Source organism: Miscanthus floridulus, chromosome 10, assembly GCF_019320115.1.
Source record: "Miscanthus floridulus cultivar M001 chromosome 10, ASM1932011v1, whole genome shotgun sequence".
Classification (NCBI taxonomy): domain Eukaryota; kingdom Viridiplantae; phylum Streptophyta; class Magnoliopsida; order Poales; family Poaceae; genus Miscanthus; species Miscanthus floridulus.
The window spans coordinates 12,696,072-12,719,501 of record NC_089589.1 but is presented as its reverse complement, the minus strand read 5'-3'; the positions used below and the strand labels follow the sequence as shown (position 1 = coordinate 12,719,501).

The 23,430-nt window shown below is 45.9% G+C and overlaps 1 pseudogene; it reads left to right on the top strand.

Annotated features, from left to right (window-relative positions):
• Positions 1-2,777: 2,777 nt before the first annotated feature.
• Positions 2,778-6,639, top strand: LOC136486271 (uncharacterized; annotated as a pseudogene).
• Positions 6,640-23,430: the final 16,791 nt, after the last annotated feature.

Genomic DNA, 23,430 nt, shown 5'->3' with positions numbered 1-23,430 from the left:
AGCTTCTGAGTATATTCAAAGATTCAGAGAAGTTAGGAGTCGTTGCTACTCTTTGAATTTGTATGATGGCCAATTGGCTAATTTGGCCCTTCAAGGAATGCTCCCAGTAATCATAGAAAAATTCACTGGGCAAGAATTTGAGAACTTGGCTCACTTGTTTCAAAAAGTTTTGGCTCATGAAAGCTAACATCAAAGCATGCACAGAGATAGATACGAGAAAGGCATGGCCACAGTCGATTCTTATGATTCAGACTCTGAAGATGAGGGAGTAGAGATCGGAATTGCTGAGCGGACTAAAAACAAGAAGGCAGTATCTTGTCCTTGGGTAAAGATCACTAAAGATAATTATGATTTTGTCATTACCAAGGCCAATCAAATCTTTGATTTATTGCTGGAAAAGGGACAACTCCAATTGTCCGCAAGTCACACGATTCCATCAGCTGAAGAGCTCAAGAAGAAGAGGTACTGCAAATTCCATAATTCCGTATCTCATAATACCAATGATTGTAAAGTCTTCTGACAACATATTCAGAGAGCTATTGAGCAAGGAAGGCTCAAGTTTGAATCGGCTAGGAGGCCGATGAAGATAGATGGACATCCTTTCCTGCAAGCACGAACATGGTAGACATCACTTTGATCAAAGGAAAAGCTAAAGTATTGACATCGGCTAAAGCAAAGGAGGCTGGGACAGTCGACCCAAGAGCACAAATGACAGCCGATGAATACAAGGAAGCCAAGAAGCAGCGAGACATACAAAAGAACTGACATGAGCAATGCCAGAAAGAGAAGGATTACCAACATTGGTTAGAAGAAGAATACAGACGAGGAAGAAGAGCATGAAAGAGAACAGGATGAAGTACATTGGAATTATCCTTTCTTTAGACATTGCTAGAATGAAGGTTTGAGATTGCATACCAAGAACAATTGTCCTGAGTGCAGTAATCAGTATGGAGAGTACAGGCAATCTCAAGTCAACCGCCGATCCATCCATGAGCGTTTGAGTTATCAATCAAGTGACATGAATCGGTGCATAAAAAATAAAAATAAATATGTTGTCCATAATCGGCTTGGAAAGCGTGTGTCAGATCAAAATTGGGCCGATTATGAAGAAGATAAGGAGTATGTTTGGTAAGACGGCCAATTGTAACACCCTATATTTTGCATCATGATAAAATCCACTTAAAATTTGAACTTTTCAAAACTTTACAACAAACTAAAACCTGGCTAGTTTATTTCATACAAAACCACCTTTCAAACCTTTTTTTTCCAAAAACCCTTGTATCAAAATACACCATATGCATTTGTGTTTGAAATATTGCTTGAATGCTTGTGTGTTTGTTTTCTATAATTTATTTGTGGCACCAAAATAATCCCCTTGATTTTTTGAAACCTATTACCATCTCAAATCTCATTTCATATTTAATTTCTTTTCTCTAGGAAATCTGGAATATAAAACCATTTCTCTTATTTTCTGGAAGATGGGAAAATACATCATAAATACAAAAATCTTTTGCTACATATTCTTCCCTCTCCTATGGACCATCCCTCTGTCCCTCCCGTGCTAGCCCAGCCCAGGAACGGCAACGGCCCGTGGCCCAGGTCGCCCAGCGAGTGGACGCCGCGTCCGCCCCGCGTGGCCGTCGTTCTCCCGTGTCGTCATCCGGCATCGATCTTATCCCTTCCGAAAAACTCGTCGACAGCTCGAGCCTGCACCGCTGCTCCCTGGACGCTCCTGCCGCCGCACTCAAGCAAGGCCACCTCCTTACTGTGCGCACCGCCTCCATGCCGCCATGGGAGATATTTTGGGCGTTACCGCCTTATTGTACCGAGCTCAAGCACCGCCTTCGCCTGCCGCCGGAGATATTTCTCCTGGTCACCGCCTTCGCTCACCCATAAAAGGGCGGCGAGGTCATCCTGGATGGACACCACCGCCAAGACACACGAAGCACGAAGGTGGGGAAACGAGCTCGCTTACTCTTCGGCTGCTTGCTTCGACGATGGCGACGAGCCGAGCTCGGGCGGGTCTCCCTCGGTCTCACGAAGGAGGCAGGACACCACCGCCGGGGCCGAAGCCGTCACCACCGCCGCGTCTCTCTTTCCTCTCCTCCTTTTCCCCACCTTGCTCTGCTCCCACACTAGCCGCGACCCCACGACGAAGGCCGCTCGCGTCCCGGTCCACCATCGCCGGAGCCGTGCGCCGCCCCAGCTCTGTTCGCCCCCTCTGCTCCCTCCATCCATTCCCCCCGCCCTCGCCTTGACCTGCGCCGTCGCCCCCCTCTCTCGACCCTTGCTCTGCTCTCCGCCAGACCGTCGCGCCTCTCCATCCGCCCCTCTCTGCGCCGCCCTAGCTGCCCACGTCGGCCGCCGTGCCGCAGCCAAGCGCCGCCACCCGCCCACCGTTCGGCTCTGCTCACCCCCCCCCCCCCCCCCCCCCCCCCCCCGCTCTGCTCCCTCTTTCTATTTCTCTCTCGGTTGGAGACGGGGGATGCGAACGAGGACGAGTGGACGAGAGCGACCCGGGACAAATAACTTTTTACCATTATAACGGGTGGTCACTCTCCAGTTCTCACCTTGACGAATTTCCATATTTTTTCATCAGCGTTGTTCGCTTCGAGATACACTTTTACCACTTTTACACTCGTGGCGCTCCAGCACAGCTTGCCACGTCAGCCCCGAGCACGCAAAGGATGCAAAATGACCTCGCGTGCCCCTGCCCCCTCGTCTTAGCTATCTGGACCGATCTCAGTTGACCCAGCCGGCCCATTTGCCCTGTCCCCTTCATCTCCCCCGCAGGCGACGGTGCCGCATCAGAATCAGATGGTGGTCATCAGCACCCGCAGGCTACTCATCTTGCTGGTGCTGTTGGGATTCACCGCGGTGGCGGAGGCGACGGTGCCGGCGGCCAGCACGGTGGTGGCCGGCATGGTGTTCTACGACCAGTGCAAGGACGACGCCAAGGGACTCTTCGACTACCCGCTCTACGGTACGTACTTGGGTTGGGCATCCATCACCTCCCGCTCTGGTCATCCATGCCATTCCTGCACTGCACTTCACACGCTCTTGCTCCTGCCCACCTAACCCATCCAATCCCGTACATCACGAACCAGACGTGCACTGCATGCTCTTGCTCTTGCCATTGCAGGCGCGCGCGTGGCCATCCAGTGCGGCGGCGGCGACACCCGGCTGACGGTGCGGGAGAGCAACACCAACTGGTTCGGCGGCTTCTCCGTCCGCATGGAGGGATCCCCGGACATGAACCGCTGCACGGCGCGCGTCGTCCAGGGGACGGGACACTGCGGCGGCGCCGCGACGTCCCCCGGCGCGCCGCGCGAGCTCACGCTCGCCTTCCGCATGCTGGGCCTCGCGCTCTACACCGTGCCGCCGCTGCTCTCGCAGCCGGAGGAGGCCATGGACTTCTGCCCGGGACACGACAGGTCAAGACGCGCGCGGCAGCAGGCCACCAGTCGCCCAGGCGCCGGCGCCGGCTTCCTCTTCTCCGCTCCCGCCCTTCTGGCGCCGCAGGCCAAGGCTCCTGCCGCCCGTTTGGCGAAAACCGCCAACGAATTTGCCGCAGGAACAGCCCCACCAGCCACAGGAGCCACAGGTCCTGCCGCCGCCGCCGCCTCCTCCTCCAACGGCACCATCGCAGGGCTCCGCCTGCACCTACGAGTACGTCGATCGTTTGTTTCCCTGTATTACTTCCCTTTGATTTCTCCTGACCGATCCAATCGTTGCATGCATGGCACTTGGCACAGCATGTGGGCGTCGCCGGACCACCGCTGCCACTAGAAGGTGCTGACCCCGAACACGACTGTGGCCATGGCGTTCGGGCCCCTGGCGGCGCAGCGGTACGGGTCGGAGCTGACGCTGGGGGGGGGGGGGGGGGGGGGCGCTGGAGGGCCGCGGCGACATGTACCGGACGCTGCTCCGGGAGGCCACGGCGGCGCTGCTCCTACTAAGGGGACAGGGCAAATGGTCCGGCTGGGTCAACTGAGACCGGTCCGGATAGCTAAGACGAGGAGACAGGGGCAGGCGAGGTCATTTTGCACTCTTCGCGCGCTCGGGGCCGACGTGGCAAGCTATGCTGGAGCGTCACGAGTGCAAAAGTGGTAAAAGTGTATCTCAGAGCGCACAACGCTGATGAAAAAATATGAGAATTCGTCAAGGTGAGAACGTTATAATGGTAAAAAGTTATTTCCCCCGAGCGACCCGAAGACGCCATCGGGATGCCGTCCGCCTCAGCCACGTCGTCCAGCCAATAGGAGTACGCCACCTCGTCTCACGGACCCCACACGACAGTGCCTGCACCCCGTCCCCCTTCCTCCTATGGACGCGGTGCATACGGACCCAGAGAAGGAGCACGAGGTCCATAGCACAGTGCAAGGCCCGGTCCATGACACAGTGCCAGAGGCCGAGCCCACCAACCCTGGCCCATGCGTCAGCCTCTAATCTGCGAGGAAATTGCTAGGCGCACACGAGAACATACACAGGAGAGTAAAGTAAGCCCTTTCTTATTCCAGAAAAATTCTCAAAAATTTTATAAATAAACTAGAGCCACCCTAGAACCTACCCAAACATTTCCCACTCCTTTTTCCATCAACCAAAATCCAAGAACAATTTCCAAGTTCCATTCCATTCGCGCTTTGCCGATAAACTTCGGCAATTTATATCCTTTCCATCTTAACTCTGAATTCCGTAATTCTTTCACCAAAAATCTTCTAAAATAAAACCCTACATAACCATACCCTTTTTCATAATCTTTGGTGCCCATTTAAATTCTAGTAATGATTGCCTTTCATTTCTTTTATATTAAGCCCGTAGTTACATCCATTAATTAACACCCCTTAGCCGTGTAGGTCCATGTACGTATATACACTATACTATGTATATAAGTACATGGATAAATATACACATATAAAATATTATACTTGCACCCATGCCAGTACATACGCGGTGAGAATATAAATATAAACACTCAAATATGCACATGCAGGTAGTTATACTTACGCATGGCTAACCTTCACCCTAACCCTAGGCATATACATGTACATGTATGTATGTGCCGACACACACATAGAAATAATAAGTAGCATGCATAGGCATACATGGTGGGTATGAATATACACGCATACATATAAATGCTGAATATCACACTTATGTATGGCTAACCTCATACCCATCTCCTCATCTTAATTAGACCAAGGCATATGCCTATGTATGTGCCACTAACCCTAGCCGTCACCATATCAACTTAACCTTCCCACCTGTATAGCCTACACCCTTCCTGATACGTCACGGGTCCCGATCTTCATGACGTAGGATCAATCACCAGATAACTAGCTATAGAACAGCCGGATAACTTGTTGCAAGCAGCGATAACTAGTGCAATCTAGCAAACAAAACTCGAAGCCAACCACCGTCTTTAACCGGCAACCTGAATCAAGGATTCGCCTAACCACACTCTCAAAGAACTAACCAACACAACCTACAATCAATCGAGGAAACCTCGAAGGGAGTAGGAGCACCAATTGGGAGTGGATGAAACCGCCGCTTCTGTAATCCCGCGAAGGAAATCACAAGAGCGAAGGGGTAGAGATCACTCTCAATATTTGTTAGCACACAACTAAACAAAAGGGTTCTGTATTTCGATTATTAAAAGTCTTTGTTTGCTATGTAGTAATGGGGTATTTATACTAGGAACAGACCTCCTAGATAGGTATAAACACGAAATGAAAATGAAAAGATAGACTATGTGAAAGGGCTTCCATGAAATGAGTTCTTGGAGAGTTCCCGCGTGGCTGTTGGTCTTCTGCCCAGTCTTCAGTGTTTTGGCAATAACTACACCTTGGAAATTCCAATTGACGCGCCGTTGGTTGCGTTGGAAAGTTAACTTGATAAGCTTTCACACCATGTGCAGCATGCACTACGAAACATTGTAGAATGGTACAGTTTTACACAGAAAGTTGAACATCGGGAATACTGTTGACCTCCTAAGCAGTCTGCACTAAACTACTCGGATCTCACTAGTGGAGAGTCCAAACTGGTTGGCCCTGGTGGCATTGGAAACTAGACTCCATAGGCTTTCCGAAAAGTCCACATTGACCTCCATAGCCTTCGAGAATCAAGAGTTATGGTATTTTCTTTTTGACGGTACTATCAGTTTCGAGAGGTCTGACCACCTCCTGAGCAGTATGCACTAAACTACTCGGATCTCACTAGTGGAGGGTCCAAACTGCTCGGCCCCAGTGGCATTGGAAACTAGACTTGATGAGTTTTTCAAAATGTGCTCATTGACCTTCATAGCTGTTGACACCGTTTTTTGCACGTGTCAAAATAATCGGAGTGGACTAATCGGCAAGGGGAAAGTTATTGAATACTTTGATAGCCGATGAAAGCCAGTTTGTAAAGATGGTTGCCGATAGCTGGTGATGGTCGATGGAAAGGTTGATTTGGACTCGGGCGTTGCCGATGAGGTTGGAGGTGTTATTGTCGATGCCGATGAAGGGAGGCTTGAGGACTACTGCCGATGAAACATGGAGTATGCCGATGAAGGAAGGCTTGAAGACTACTGCCGATGAAACAGGGAGTATGCCGATGAAGGAAGACTTGAAGACTACTGCCGATGAAATAGGGAGTATGCCGATGGGAAGGAGGATGGTGAGATTTCCATCGTAATTGAGGCGGACAGGGAAATAGATAGGAGTTGATTTCCTTTTCTATGTTTGTTAGGGTATGATTCATATAAGAGTCACGTGTTTCCTTAGATATGGGATTAGTGTCCTAGTTGTGTTTGGTTGTGTCTCTTTAGATCAGGGTATAAATATGGAGTAAGGGGCAATGTAATAGATATATCAATCAATATCAAAACCAATTTTTACTCCTATTTGCATCTACTTACTTTTCGGCGACTTCGTCAATTTGCATATTTTTCCTTTTTTACGAGTTCTCATTGATTCGGCGAGCTGCATCGTTTCAGTGCGATCTTCGGCGATTCTCGAGTTCCGCGTGAGCACCTCTTGGCCGTGACTTCCGGGTGTATCGCTGTTGTCAGGACCAAAGTGTTCGTATCTTCATCCTTGTCGATTAGCAGGTCAAATCGACTGGCACGCTTTGGATATCGATTCGGGTATTAGCCCTTTGTGTTTGCAGATCCACTTTTGCATCAACACATCTTTTGGCACGCCCGGTGGGACCAATCAATCAATATGTTCAATCCCGAGATCGATTCAGGGAACATTATCGCAGTATCAGAAGAAGATCTCAAGGAAGAACAGAGGCAGGCTATGGAAAAGGCTATAGAAGAATACAAGCAGCTTTGTCTGAGATCGTTTAGCTTGAACAAGAGTGGACAAGTCATCCAGAAGCAAGATTTGCCGTTGCCTCGGCAGGTTACCTTTGACTCCAATCCTGGTAAACTTCAAGAGATGGTTAATTCTGCAGTAAATCATGCTTTGATTAATCATTCCAATGTGCTGTCCAATAATGTTCATAATGCTGTGGTTCGAACTCTCAAAGAAGGACAAGCGGCACCACATTACATTGGGCCTGCCTATCATCAACCAGAGCCGGCATCTGTCAAAACTCCATCGGCTCCTTCGGCCGTTGTGGGTACAGAAGTTACTTCCCCTCCAGTATTGGCAGGTTCACCTAATATTCAATCTACACCGATACAATCAGATCAGGTACTACCAGGAGGGCGAGTTCAACTTAATACAGATCTATCGGCATCAGCTATGTCAGGCCCTGTGTCTCAGAATAGCTAGATTCCTACTAATTGGTGGGGATATGGCATGCCTCCAGAGTCATCTGCTTTCAATCCTAGATTACCTCAAGTGTTTGATGCAGTAGGAAGAGCGCCTATACCATTGGCCGTTTCGCCGATGGCTCAAGTGCCTCAATATGCCGCAACTACTTCTATGCAACCAACTCCAGGAGGTTTCCAGATGCCTATGGTTCAAACATTCAATTCAAGTCCATCGGCGAGCTTACTGCCGATGCAGCAGAAAGCCCCTGCTATGAGTCAAACTGGGGTTCAGTTCATGCCTCAAACCAGTTATAATTATCCAACAATATCAGCAAATTACCAGCCATCGGTAAGTTTTGTACCGATGAGTTCTAATAATGATTGGTCAGGACAGTTACCTGTTCAACATACAGTTCAGCGAAATCAGCAGGTTGCAGGGATTCAACAAGGTCATATGCAAGCTGGTTTCCAGAATCAAGCATCGGCAGCCCAGCCGATGAATCCTTTCCAACAGGCTAATGGGCCACAAGTAACGGCAAATATGCCGATTGCTGGAGATCGTGGGCTACAAAGATATGTGGAGGGATGTCAGCAGGCACCTCCTGTAGAAATTCAACCAGTTCGTCAGCAGGAGGCTGATGCTTTTTGGGCCGATAAGATAGCAGAAATTATGAAGGATCAGTTTGGGATAAAGCCCAAGGTCAATACTTATTCTTATCGGACTCCATACCCTCCTGCATACGATTTAATTCCTCTCCCAAATCGGTACAAGGTACCAGATTTCACTAAATTCTCTGGGCAAGATGATACATCAACAATGGAACATGTCAATCGCTTCATTATTCAATGTGGAGAGGCAGCTAACAGAGATGAATTAAGAGTTCGATTATTTTCATCATCTTTGTCTAGATTAGCATTTACATGGTTCATTTCATTACCACCAAATTCTATTATTACTTGGGTTGATCTAGAAAAACAATTCCATAAGTATTTCTTTGCTGGAATCCATGAAAATAAGCTTACCGATTTAGTAAAATTGAGACAGCGTAATGATGAATCGGTAGAGAGCTTTGTACAAAGGCTACGAGATGTAAAAAATAAGTGCTACAGCCTGGTGCTGGATGATCGGCAGCTTGCTGATTTGGCTTTCCAAGGGTTATTGCCACATCTTAAAGACAGATATGCTTCTCAGGAGTTTGAAAGCCTCAGTCATCTTGTGCAAAGGATCTCTGATCAAGATACTAGGGTTTTTGAACCTAAAAAGAACTAGAGTAAAAAGGTATCATTTATTGAAGAAGTAGGAGATTCTGACTCTGATGAAGAACCAGTTATCGGCTTAGCTGAGTGGGTTAAGAATAAAAAGCCGATATCATGTCCCTTTGGTCAAAAAGAGCCAGAAAAGTTTACCTTTGATATCACCAAGGCCGATAAAATATTTGATCTTCTGCTTCAAGAGGGCCAAATTAAGCTATCACCTAATCATGTGATCCCATCGGCAGAAGAGTTGAAGAAGATTTTGTACTGCAAATGGCACAATGCAACTTCACACAGTACAAATGAGTGCAAGGTATTCAGACAACAGTTACAATCGGCTATTGAATCTGGGAGAATTAAGTTTGGTACTTCCAAGGCCCAGAAGTCGATGAAAATTGATCAACACCCTTTTCCAGCAAATATGTTGGATGCCAAAGGAAAGACCAAGGTATTGACGTCAGAGGCTGCTGAGAAAAACGCGTTAGTGGACCCCCAACATCGGATAACTACCGATGATGCAAAGAGTAAGGGTTTGCTAGGAGAAAGCAGTAGTTCCAAAAATCCTCCTCGACCTGGCATTGTGATTACTCATCGAAGGCAGCAGGAGGGTTGGCGTCAACGTAATGACCGATATCGACAACAGCAAGAAGTGAGACGTCAGGAAGAATGGAATCGACATAAAGATCATTGGAGATGTCCGTTTTTCATCCATTGCTGGGAAGAAGGTATTAAATTGCCAACTGTTGAAAATTGCCCTGAGTGTAATGGTTATTACGGAGTCAATCGCTCAGAAAGAAGGTTTCAACTTGGTAATCAGGGTTTGTCTATCAATGAGCCGATCAGAGGCAGAGCATCAGTGCATGATCGGCTGGGGGGCAGACTTAGTGTACATGAGAGGCTTGGTAAACGCGCTGGATATTTTCCAAGGAATCAAGAGGAGCTTGAGGAGATGGCAAACGCAAGAGTTCCCGATGAGGAAATATTCTACAGGGACCCTAATATACGTCGTGTAGAACCAACTAGGACTTGTTATCAGCCGGTTTGGAAAACCAAGTTTCCTCGATGGTGCCCAGAGGGTCTGACAAAGACGCAGAGAAGGAGGATGCAACGTGAGCGTCAGGAGGATTTATACCAAGAGGAAAATTCCTCCAATGAAAGGCCTGGTCATCAGCAGTGGCAGGTAAAACACAAAAATAAGGGTCCATCGGCAGATGTTAATATGGTATTCATGTTGCCGATGGAGTTTTTGGCACTATCTGATAATGAGGAAGAAGTTGTTCTCTCTGATCAAGTAGCTCAGTTAACACTAGATCCAATGATGGCTGTTTTTGAGAAACCTACCGATGACGAGAGACAGCATCTTAAGGCTTTATTTGTGAAGGGCAGAGTTGATGGGCAGCCTGTGTCTAAGGTACTTATTGATGGAGGGGCTGCGATTAATATTATGCCTTACGTGATGTATCGGAAACTTGGTAAGAGAGATCAAGACTTGACCAAAACCGATATGATGTTGAAAGATTTTGAAGGCAATGTGTCACCGGCTAAAGGGGCAGTGTGCGTTGAATTGACCATCGGCAGCAAAACCTTGCCAACGACGTTCTTTGTTATCAACGGCAAGGGTGCATATAATCTGCTTCTAGGGAGGGATTGGATTCATGCTAATTGTTGTGTTCCTTCTACAATGCATCAATGCCTCGTACAGTGGATTGGGGATAAGATTGAGGTCGTCCCTGGTGATTCTTCTTATATCATCGCATCGGTAGAATCAGATACTTATGAGCGAACTAAATGCATATCAGGAGAAGCTTGGGAAAAAGAGTTCCTTAGAGTTGCTGATTATGAAATTCCACCAATCCAAGCAGTCGGTTCTGAAGAGGAGTTTTAATGGATAGGTTTGCCGATGATGGAAAATTAGGTCAAGGGTTCACATCGGCAGATGATTTAGTAGAAGTAGATATCAGTGATGGTGATAGGTCAAGACCTACTTTTATTAGTGCTAAGTTAGATTCCAAGTGTAAGCAGCGAATAACAGATTTGTTAAAAGAGTATAAAGATTGTTTTGCTTGGGATTATACTGAGATGCCTGGATTAGACCGATCGATAGTTGAACATCGGTTACCTATCAAATCTGGATTTCGGCCACATCAGCAGCCAGCGCGCCGATGCAACCCTAATGTACTTCCTGACATTAAGGCCGAAATAACTAAATTAATTGAAGCAAAGTTTATTCGGCAATGTCGATACGCAGAGTGGATCTCTAATGTGGTTCCTGTTTATAAGAAAAATGGAAAACTTCGTGTCTGTATTGATTTCAGGAATCTCAACAAAGCCACACCGATGGATGGCTATCCAATGCCGATTGCTGATTTGTTGATTGATGCTGCGGCTGGACATCAAATTATCAGCTTCATGGATGGTAATGCAGGTTACAATCAAATATTCATGGCTGAGGAAGATATTCCTAAGACTGCTTTCAGATGTCCAGGTCATGTGGGGTTGTTCGAGTGGATAGTCATGACGTTTGGTTTGAAAAATGCCGGTGCTACTTATCAAAGGGCTATGAACTTTATTTTTCATGAGTACATCGGCACATTAGTGGAGATCTACATTGATGATGTAGTGATTAAGTCTGGAGATATCACAGCACATTTAGCCGATCTGCGAAAGATACTGGGGTGCACAAGGAAGCATGGATTGAAGATGAATCCTAATAAATGTGCATTCGGTGTATCGGCAGGACAATTCTTGGGTTTTATGGTGCATCAGCGGGGCATTGAAATCAGTAGGAAGTCTATTGATGCAATTAACAAGGTGATTGCTCCTGCCAATAAGACTGAATTGCAATCTTTGATCGGTAAGATTAATTTCATTAGAAGATTCATATCTAATCTGTCGGGTAAGATCAAGGCTTTCAGCCCACTACTTAAATTGAAAGCTGATCAGGAATTTGTATGGGGAGTTGAACAGCAATTAGCCCTTGATGAAATTAAGAAATATTTATCAAATCCTCCAGTGCTAGTTCCACCTCAACATGGGAAGCCTTTCAGGTTATATTTGTCAGCTGATGATACAGTTATCGGTTCAGCTCTTATTCAAGAATTTGAAGGGAAAGAACGTATTATTTATTATTTGAGCAGAAGATTAGTGGATGCTGAGACGAGGTATTCGGCCATCGAAAAATTGTGTCTGTGTTTATACTTTTCTTGTGTCAAATTAAGGCATTATTTGTTATCTGCCGAATGTACGGTCATATGCAAAGACGATGTGGTCAAGTATATGCTGTCGATGCCGATATTAAGTGGTAGAATCGGCAAATGGATTTTAGCATTATCAGAATTTGAACTACGCTACAAATCAACTAAGGCAGTTAAAGGGCAAGTGATGGCTGATTTTGTCACTCAGCATTGTAATACAGTGGACTCTCTGGGGATTGCTCCCTGGACACTTTTCTTCGATGGGTCCACATGTGGTGAAGGAGCAGGTATCGGCATTGTGTTAATTTCACCTCAAGGAAGAAAGTATGAGTTTTCATTGCCGATTGTTGCTACAGCGACAAACAATCAAGCTGAATACCAAGCCTTGATAAAAGGGTTAGAATTGCTAAAGGAGATACGTGCCGATGTTGTTGAAATCTTTGGTGATTCTATGCTAGTTATAAATCAATTGGCTGGAATTTATGAATGCCGAAGTGAAGCTTTGATTTCGTATTATGAAAGATGTTTGCAATTGTTGAAAGGATTTAGAGATTTTCGTCTTGAACATATCTCTCGATTGCATAATGAGGAAGCTAATCGACTAGCTCAGCATGCTTCAGGGTATCAGCCTATTCAGGAAGTGCTAACATCGGCAGTTGATACCGATGACTGGAGGAAAGAGATTGTCGATTATTTAAAGGATCCATATAGAAAGGTTGAGAGACGTATAAGGTTCCAAGCTACCAAATATGTGCTCCTCGATGATGAATTATATTATCGAACTATAGATGGAGTTTTACTTAGATGTGTTAGCAATGATGAATCGAAAAGCTTGATGGGTGAAATTCATGAAGGAGTATGTGGGGCACATCAATCGGCTTTCAAGATGAAATGGATGATCAGAAGGAATGGGTACTATTGGCCGACTATTCTTGAAGATTGTTTTAGATATTTTAAGGGATGCCAGGGGTGTCAAAAGTTTGGTAATATTCAAAGAGCGCCTGCATCGGCTATGAATCCTATAATCAAACCATGACCGTTCCGGGGATGGGCTATTGATCTCATTGGTCAGATTTATCCGCCATCGAGTAAAGGACATAAATTTATTCTGGTTGCTACCGATTATTTCACAAAGTGGGTTGAGGCAATTCCTTTAAAAAAGGTGACATCGGTCAATATGATTGATTTTGTGAAAGAGTATATTGTTTACCGATTTGGTATTCCTCAGACTATCACTACCGATCAGGGCACTATGTTTACATCAGGAGAATTTGATGAGTTTGCTGTAGGTATGGGAATTAAAATTTTAAATTCTTCTCCATATTATGCTCAAGCTAATGGTCAAGCTGAGGCTTCTAACAAAGGGATCATCAAACTCATTAAGCGCAAAATTGAAGAAAATCCTAGGAGGTGGCATACAGTATTAAATGAAGCCTTGTGGTCATATCGGATGTCATGTCATGGTGCAACCAAAGTAACGCCTTATCAGTTAGTATATGGACACGATGCAGTATTGCCTTGGGAAATTAAGGTTGGCTCTAGACGAATACGTTCTCAAAATCAGCTGACAGCCGATGATTATAATACTCTTATGAAGGATGAGTTGGAAGATGTGGCGGGTCATCGGTTAAGGGCTTTAGTTAGTATCGAAGAAAATAAGAAAAGAGTAGCTAGATGGTATGACAAGAAGGTGAAAGTAAAAGAGTTACCGATGGAGATCTGGTCTGGAAATTGATTTTACCGATTGGGACTAAAAGTTCAAAGTTTGGAAAGTGGTCTCCTAATGGGAAGGTCCATATCGGATAAATCAGTCTGTTCCTGGTAATGCATATATTTTAGAAACCCTCGAAGGGGTTGTGTTTCCCAGAGCGTTAAATGGAAAATATTTAAAGAAATATACCCTAGTATCTGGATAGATGCATAAAAGTATAAGTGCCGATAACAGTACTATCGGCTAGAATTATGCAAGGATGTCAATGTCTCATAAAGTGCCGATACAATAAATAAGATTACACGTTCAATAAGGATTGGATAGCTAATATCGCACGCAGGCGAATCTGGTCGGCTTCCTCCATTTCTTGATATCGTCATCGGCAGCACCCTCCACAGGCTTGAGTTTTTTCTTCATGGCTAAAGCTTTGCGAGCTTGGATATCTCTTTCTTGCTGAAGGGCTTTGACGGCATTGGGTAGCTGGCTTTCTTCTTGTTGAGCATGAGTTAAGGCTGCATCGATTTCTTTCAATTCAGCCAATAGAGCTATCTTCCTTGCTGATAGATCCAAGATTTTCTGCTTAAGTGCAGCACCCGAGGTCTGCAAGTTGACGATGCCCTTGTGCTTCTCATCAGCGATTTGTTTCAGTTGTAGCATCTCTTCTTTGAGTTGAGCTTGAGCTGCTCTATCGGCAATGCGCTGAGCAGCCCGTTGATATTGCAGTTGGCGGCTTTCTAAGTGAGCTGCTGGGAAGAGTACTTCTTCAACATCGGCAGGGACCTGGCCACGAATTGTTTTGAAAATTGCCTTTGCGGGGTCCGAGTCATCTACCAGTTGGGCGGTACCTTGCTATAGCAAGTTCAGGAGGGTTTCCAACTTGGATTTAGTCTCTGCCGATATTGTTCCCAGTGCAAGGGAAGAACTTGTCTCCTCTCCATCGTCGTCAGAAATGTCAATGGCAAAGGAAAATAGGCTGTTCGGGGAATCTTGTTCCTGAGAGAGAGAAAAGGAGATCAGTTAGGGGTAAGTATGAGTATTGTAAAATCAGCTAGGTTGATCGGTTTACCTGTTTCAAGGCAATTTCCTGTGCTTGACTGGAGGAGGCAACCTGGAGTATGTCGTGTGGGGGATCGGCTGAGCTTGCCGATGGGATATCCTCTGTGACTTCATTGGTGGTGGGCTCTTGAGGTATGATGACCGATGACATTGGGGCAGATGTAGGGATCGGCATAGACCTTTGTCGTTTTGGCTGTGCTTCAGTATCTGTTAAAGCTTTGCGCTTTGCTTGGGCATCGGCAACGATTGGCTGGGGGGCATCGACACTTGTTGGTTGTGAAGCTTGGACATTTGGTACGTTTGCCGATGTACCCAATTGTTGCTGCAAAACAAGTGTAAGATATGATATTTAACAGATAGAATGTAAAGTCAAGAAGCTACCTCTGAAGGTTCATCGAAAGAAGTGGTGCTTGATATCGGCGGAATTGCCGATGACGATCCAGTAGCAGCTCTTACCCCCTGATGATTAAGGTTAATACAGTTTGTGATCGGCATAAGTGAAAATAAACAAGGTTGTTACCTTAAATGCTTTGACCAAGGTTGTAGCAGCGGCCGATGGAGTAGCCCTGGATGTAGCCAATTTGGACTTAGAAGTGATGGTCTTGGTACGAATCTTCTGGTGGGTCAAAGCGGCTAAGGTGGGAGCGTTGTAGCCGATCGGCGATGTTGGGGAAACAGGCCGGAGATTGAAGGGTTTCCCACTTTTGCTCACCGATGGTGCTGGGTTGTTAACCTGTTACAAGAGAATCAGTTACTGATATATGAAGGGAAAAGCAGAAGGGAGTTAAAGGAAACTTACTGCGTCGTCAGGGATGGCATATTCAGGGTCGATCATGTGCCGATATGTGTGAGCAGAAGTTGCGAACAGTTGTTCTTTCCACTCTCGCCACCATTGCTTATATGACTCGGTGATGAAAGATATTGGTGTCCAGGTGGATATATCAACATCTGTAGTATCGACATCGGGGGAGAGTTGTACTACCTTGTTCCAATCTGTTCCGCAGGTGATTGTTTCCCTGGGTTTGATCACATTGGCAAAGCAGAGTTTGATTGGCAGTTGCCCAAAAGCCAATTGGCGGGATACTGCCGATGGGTTGTAAAATTCATATGTAATGTTGGTGTTTTTCCCGCTGCCGAATGTGTTTACTGGAATTGCCCTGTGAGTGATGATAGCCATCATGAGCTCATTATCTTGATTCAGAGTGTCATCGGCAAAGTTGAAAAGAAGGGGGAATCTGTTTTCTTCGTCAATATAAGGCACCCAGGCCCTATGATCACGAGAAAGACCATTGTAGAAGCTTTGAAAGAATCTGCCGATTTGGTCTTCGTTGGCTTCTGTTCCAGGAAGGACAATTATGGCTTCACCAAAATTGAGGGGTGAGCGTGTTGCCGATTCATCATCCCCAAGCACATAGTCTTCAGCAATTTCTCGTGGGAATTGTTGAGCAAAAAAGTCCCATTGCAAACGTTTGTGCATATGGGCATTCAGCCACATGTTGATAAACCACCACGGGCCTCCCAGGTTGCCGATGGGTTCGCCAAGCAAAAGTTTCTGAGACACTTGATGAAGAAGATGATAAGTGGAGCTCAGAAGGTATCGGCCAAGAGGAAACCTTACGCCATTAGCCAAAAGTTCAGCTGCAGGGAGGAAGGCGTTGGTTGGTCCTACTGATCGACCACAGAAGATAAATTTTTCTAACCACATATTCAGGAATGTGGCATGTTCCCTCTGGCTAAGGGTCCCGGTTTTCTGGTATTCTTGAATATATCCTGTCCAACCGCCGATGTTACGGGTATTCACCCTATATTCAGACTTTCTACCATAGATGGAGCCTTCATCGGCAGTTGAGATGTCCAAGCCAGTAAGCATGTGGATATCGGCAAGGGTAGGAGTAGCTGGGCCATGTCCAAACATAAAAGTATTGGTCGTGTCTGACCAGAAATAAGCAGCTGCAATTATCATTGATTCATTTTTCTGCATATCGGCAATAGAGAGCCTAATGCATTGGTCTAACCTTCGTTCTGCCCAGCATACTTGCATCGATCTATTAACCCTCAAGTACCAATCTTTCCACCCTTTGGTGGTTTTGGGCCAAGATCGGAATGTGTCTTTCCACAAATTCAGAGAGAAATTTTGGGCTCTAAAGGGGATTCTGTTAACCTCTGCATTGATCAGATCGGTTGGATCTGGGTTGCCCATTGGTCCAAGGCATTGGACGTGCGGCTGATCGGTTGGGATAACTAATTTGTTGCGCAGTTCCTAAGGTTATGGAATCCAGAAGACAGAAGAAAGGAAAAATCACCAACTGAATGAATTTGCAAAAAGATCAAAGTAAAAGGTAATGGAAGTGGAGCGAACCGTGGGGACGTCGAAGTTGATGGCCATTGTCTTGAGGAAGGTGGAGGTACGAGCCGGAAACTTGAAGTTAGCGCCGGAGAAGGGTTCTTGTTGGTTGAGGTCGCGCGGTTGTTCGTCGGAGTCGCCGCCGGAGAGAGAGAATGCCAACGATTGGAGGCTGAAGGTAGAAAATGAGGGTTCCGGAGAAATCTATTTATAAGCCGCCCAGAATAAGGGTATTTTGGACTTATCTCTATGTCGCGCGCATATAGGTCAAGGCGGTTCAGAGGGATATGGTAACTGTTCGCGCGATAATCAGGGGATTGTACAGATGAGTTGATGACAAGTAATCATGACTTGGAGGGGATATCGATACATGATATTTTAATTCTGAAAATGGCAGCATTATCATGTTAAGATCTTGCCGATGGGTTATTGTTTCGGTATCTTAACCATAATCAAGGCAAGAGTGGTTGGCGATTGTGCGATATTTACTAAAGTGCGTGAATCAAGATTAGATTTGATTGGATTTGATAGCAAATCAAGTTTTGGCTTGGAGAATGAGTTACGGTAATCGGGCAAAGGCAAGCGTTATCTGGAGTAAATTTCGGAGCATTAATGGTTTTATACTCCGAAATTGGGGGGCATGTGTTGACACCGTTTTTTGCACGTGTCAAAATAATCGGAGTGGACTAATCGGCAAGGGGAAAGTTATTGAATACTTTGATAGCCGATGAAAGCCAGTTTGTAAAGATGGTTGCCGATAGCTGGTGATGGTCGATGGAAAGGTTGATTTGGACTCGGGCGTTGCCGATGAGGTTGGAGGTGTTATTGTCGATGCCGATGAAGGGAGGCTTGAGGACTACTGCCGATGAAACATGGAGTATGCCGATGAAGGAAGGCTTGAAGACTACTGCCGATGAAACAGGGAGTATGCCGATGAAGGAAGACTTGAAGACTACTGCCGATGAAATAGGGAGTATGCCGATGGGAAGGAGGACGGTGAGATTTCCATCGTAATTGAGGCGGACAGGGAAATAGATAGGAGTTGATTTCCTTTTCTATGTTTGTTAGGGTATGATTCATGTAAGAGTCACGTGTTTCCTTAGATATGGGATTAGTGTCCTAGTTGTGTTTGGTTGTGTCTCTTTAGATCAGGGTATAAATATGGAGTAAGGGGCAATGTAATAGATATATCAATCAATATCAAAACCAATTTTTACTCCTATTTGCATCTACTTACTTTTCGGCGACTTCGTCAATTTGCATATTTTTCCTTTTTTACGAGTTCTCATTGATTCGGCGAGCTGCATCGTTTCAGTGCGATCTTCGGCGATTCTCGAGTTCCGCGTGAGCACCTCTTGGCCGTGACTTCCGGGCGTATCGCTGTTGTCAGGACCAAAGTGTTCGTATCTTCATCCTTGTCGATTAGCAGGTCAAATCGACTGGCACGCTTTGGATATCAATTCGGGTATTAGCCCTTTGTGTTTGCAGATCCACTTTTGCATCAACAATAGCTTTTGGGAATCAAAAGTTATAACTGTTTCTTTCAGACTGTTCTGCTGGACTGGTCTGGTTCGAGTGTGGTCCTTCTTTGTAGTCATCTCTTTGTGTGTTCTTGTAGTCCATTGGTGCACCCTCCTTTGTGAACCTGAGCAGTAGAAATGCACACAAATTAGGTAGTATATAATTCTCATTAATGTTATAATGGGTTTCACTACAAGTTATATACTTTGTGATCTAGTGTAGCTGTAGGTGATGTTCAAGCCCCATCAAATACGTGATCTAGTGTACCTGTAGGTGATGTTCGAGTTGTACTTGGTGCAGCTTGAATTGGAGATGGCGTGGTCATATCACTTCCTGTATGTGAATATAAATACATATGCACGTACCTAACTACCCGAGCCTCTCTCATGTATACTACTATGTATACGTGGGCTCACCTAGTAAACCCCATGCATATTTGCGTACACATACGTGCCGCTAAACCTGACTCCACACCCATGCCCAGCCTATACCCCTGTACGTGTATGCGAATGCGTATATGCATGTACCTAACCGCTTAACCCCACCTCCATGTAATGGGAATACCTATACACGAATCCACCTAACTAACCCTAGCAAATACCCTGTGGATCTGTAGAAGTCAGTCAAGTCATATATATGATGACTTCGTCAGGCTTTCTCTTTCAGGTTCACTTAATAGTGAAAGATAATAATGTGGTCTAGTTTTTGCCAGGTAACCACCCCACTTGAACCTAACACGTAGGAGCCACACCTTGATGGATGGATTCTTTCCATTCATCTTACTTCAAATTGATATAGTAATGATAGTCTTAGAAGTAAACCTACCATCAGTCAGGACCCACCTATGAAGGACCGCTCATTTCCAAATTTGTTTTGATTATGAATGTTTTGTTTTTCTTGCTTGTCGATGCTAGACAACGTAGAATAGAAAACGTGAAGGCAACCTAATGGAACCCCGAAGCACCGTTACGCGAAGACATAGGAGCAAGAAGCACAGGGATCAGGATCTCGGAATAAGGATATGATTGTCAGCGAGCGGAGGCAAGTCCTAACACCCCACCTACCCTATCCCCTCCACATAATCCACCATCCCTAAAACCACTTCCCTTCCTATTATCGTAAATCACCATACAACCTACTCTCTCCCACTTTCCATTAATTACCTAATAAACACAATTTATATTATTTATATTGCTATGTGGATCACTGTTATGAGCTTATATGATATATGATGAATACTTGAGGTATAATATGAGATTTATGATATGGATAAGCTAGGACTATGAATCATGATGTTAATTGAACTGGTAAACTAAAACTTATTTTCGACGGGAGCGAGTGGGGGTATTTCACGTGGTGTGGATTACTGAAGGGTCGAGATGGAGGACTAGAGGGGGGGGTGAATAGTCTTTTCTAAAACTTAATCGCGTCGGCTAACCGATACAAATGCGGAATTAAAACTATCGGTCTAGCCAAGACTATACCCCACTATATATGTTCACTAGCACCTTGCAAAGATAACAAATATGCAACCAAGGTGCCGGGCTAGCTAGAGCTCTCCTAAACAATTCTAAGAGCAAGGTTACACAAACCTATGCCACTAGTATTTTAAGCAACAAGAAAGCTCCTACACATGCTAGTAAGCAAAAACACAAAGCTAACGATGCTCACTAGCAATGCTCAATAACAAGGCAACCAATGCCTAATTAGAGAGCGCAAATGCTTAGCTACACAAACTAAGCAATGTGACTAACAAGGTTACTAAAACTAAATTAGCCACGCAAGGGAGCTGCTTCTATGCTACACAAGCAAGAAGGTAATTAGCAAGCTACACAAGCTATCTAATTACAAGAGCAACTACACAAGCTTAATATGTATAAAAGTAATTGCAAGCTTGTGTAATGGGGATGCAAACCAACGGGAAGAACAAGGTTGACACGATGATTTTTCTCCCGAGGTTCACGTGTTTGCCAACACGCTAGTCCCCGTTGTGTCGACCGCTCACTTGGTGGTTCGGCGGCTAATTAGCATCACACGCTAAGCCCGCACGTCGGGCGCCGCAAGAACCTACCCCTTGAGTGAGGGTAGCTCAATGACACGCTTTACTAGAGTTGCTCTTCGTGGCTCCCGCGGGGCGAGCACAATGCCCCTCACAAGCACTTCTCCGAAGCGCCGCACAAGCTTCTTGCGCGCTTCGACGGAGACCACCACCAAGCCGTCTAGGAGGTGGCAATCTCCAAGAGTAACAAGCACCACCGGCTTGCAACTCGATCACCTAGTGCCACTCGATGCAACCTCACGATGCAATCGCACTAGAATCGCTCACTCCCACAATCGGATGATCGCTATCAAGTATGTGTGATATGGAGGGCTCCTAAGCACTCTCAAGCATGGACACAAAGTCCCCCAAGGTGCTCAGCACCAGCCATGGCCAAAGGCCACTTCTATTTATAGCCCCAAGGGATAAACTAGCCGTTACCCCTTCACTGGGCAAAAATCGGGCCGACCGGACGCTCCGGTCGTGTTGACCGGACGCTGGACCTCAGCGTCCGGTCGCCCGCAGACGGCCACGTGTCCCGATTCCAACGGTCACTTGTCCTGATCGGACGCAGCAGCTTCAACTGACCGGACGCTGGACCCCAGCGTCCGGTCGTTTCTAGTAAGCTCCCCGAGGCGTATTTCTTCGACCGGACGCGTCCGGTCCACCTTGACCGGACACAGACCAGCGTCCGGTGCAATACCCTCGGTACTGTGCCGACCGACCAGCTCGACCGGACGCATGCTGCCAGCGTCCGGTGCTTTCAGACTCAGCGTCCGGTCAGTTGACCGACGCCAGCGTCTTCGCGACCAACTCGTTTTCACTTCTAACTTCTTCACCCTTGCTCCAATGAGCCAACCACAAGAATTTGCATCTGGCGCAATAGAAAATAGGCATTCCATTTTCCCGAAAGCGCCGATAGAAAATAGGGACCCAAACCCATCTCAACCCTGCAAACACCACCTCCTTTGTAAATGTGCCAACACCACCAAGTGTACACCACCATGTGTATATGTGTTAGCTTTTCACAATCATTTCCCAAGGGATGTTAGCCACTCAACTTGCCACGCCACTCGATCCTAGCGACGATGCAAAGTTAGATCACTCGAGTGGCACTAAATGACCGATATGCAAACAAGTTTGCCCCTCTTGATAGTACGGCCATCTATCCTAAACCTGGTCATAAACTTCTCTACTCACCTATGACCGGTGAAATGAAATGCCCTAGGTTATACCTTTGCCTTGCGCATTCCATTCCATCTCCTCCAATGTCGATGCAACACATGCACCAACTCGATCAACAATGATATGATCCACTTCATATCATCACGTGATCATATTGGTTCATCGATCTTGACTTTACTTACTCTTCACCGTTGCCATCATCCATCGGCGCCAAGTCTTGCTCAAGCTTCACCGCCACACGGTCCATCACTCCAAAGCCTTCGACTTGCCCTTCACGCTTGCAACCGGTCCATCAAGCCAAGTCTTGTCTTGATCTTCTCCACCTTGATCACATGACTCAATGTCATGTCTCATGTGCAATAAGCTCCTTCATCATCACATGTGTGAGCTTTGCAACATCTCCAGGCCATTTTCACCTCCATGGCATATGTTGCTCATACACATGTACCTGTGGACTAATCACATGTGTATCTCACATAAACACAATTAGTCCACCTAAGTTGTCACTCAATTACCAAAACCAAACAAGGACCTTTCAATTACCTTGGCAGGATCGCCTAGTGAGGGTTCCTGTTGGGAGGTACTCGCTTTGGTCATATAAGGACCGGTTCATTTGCCATCTCGCCTAGCCAGAATTTCGTACATCCACATGTCTATATGGGTAGACTTGATCTCACACCCCGTTAGATAGAAGTATAAATTCTACTAGGAGGCCGGTGTGGCAACGGACTATCAGGAGACGACACGGATGCTGGGTGATCTTCTGTGGTCTGGTCGGCATGGATGATAAGTGGTCTTCCATGTAAAATTATCGTTGTGCCGTGTGCGAGCACCTTTTATATATATTGCTATCTATTGGATGCTGTGTGATCATCCAAGTCGTTGTGTGGTTCCGACCCCTGAGAAGCCATGGTAGAATTATACGAAAATCTAAGGTCGCACCTTTCGGGTACGAGGTCTCGTTAGGCCTGTTTCTACCACCGTACATGATTAGAGGCTGTGCCTATCATGTGGGGAAATTTATACAACCTCTGCAGAGTGTATCAAATCTATTCGAATAGCCACGTCCTTGGAATGGGCAATTGCTAGGACGAGGTCTCAAATGATTAGACTCTTTTATGTGTAATGAAACTGTGATACTCTGGTAAGTTGCAATCAACTAAGCTAGTAAGTTACAATTTATAAACTCTGGGAACTGGCGAGAAGGGCTAATACTCTCCCAGGGCCCAAACCTCTGTTTTATATATGACTCTAATTCCTAATACACACCTCCACCACCATAAACCACTTCCACCATCATGAACCCCTTTCACATACAGCCTCCACCATCCACCATCCTCTTTATCCCAAAGTTAGGGCTTGCTGAGTACTTTAAGTACTCAA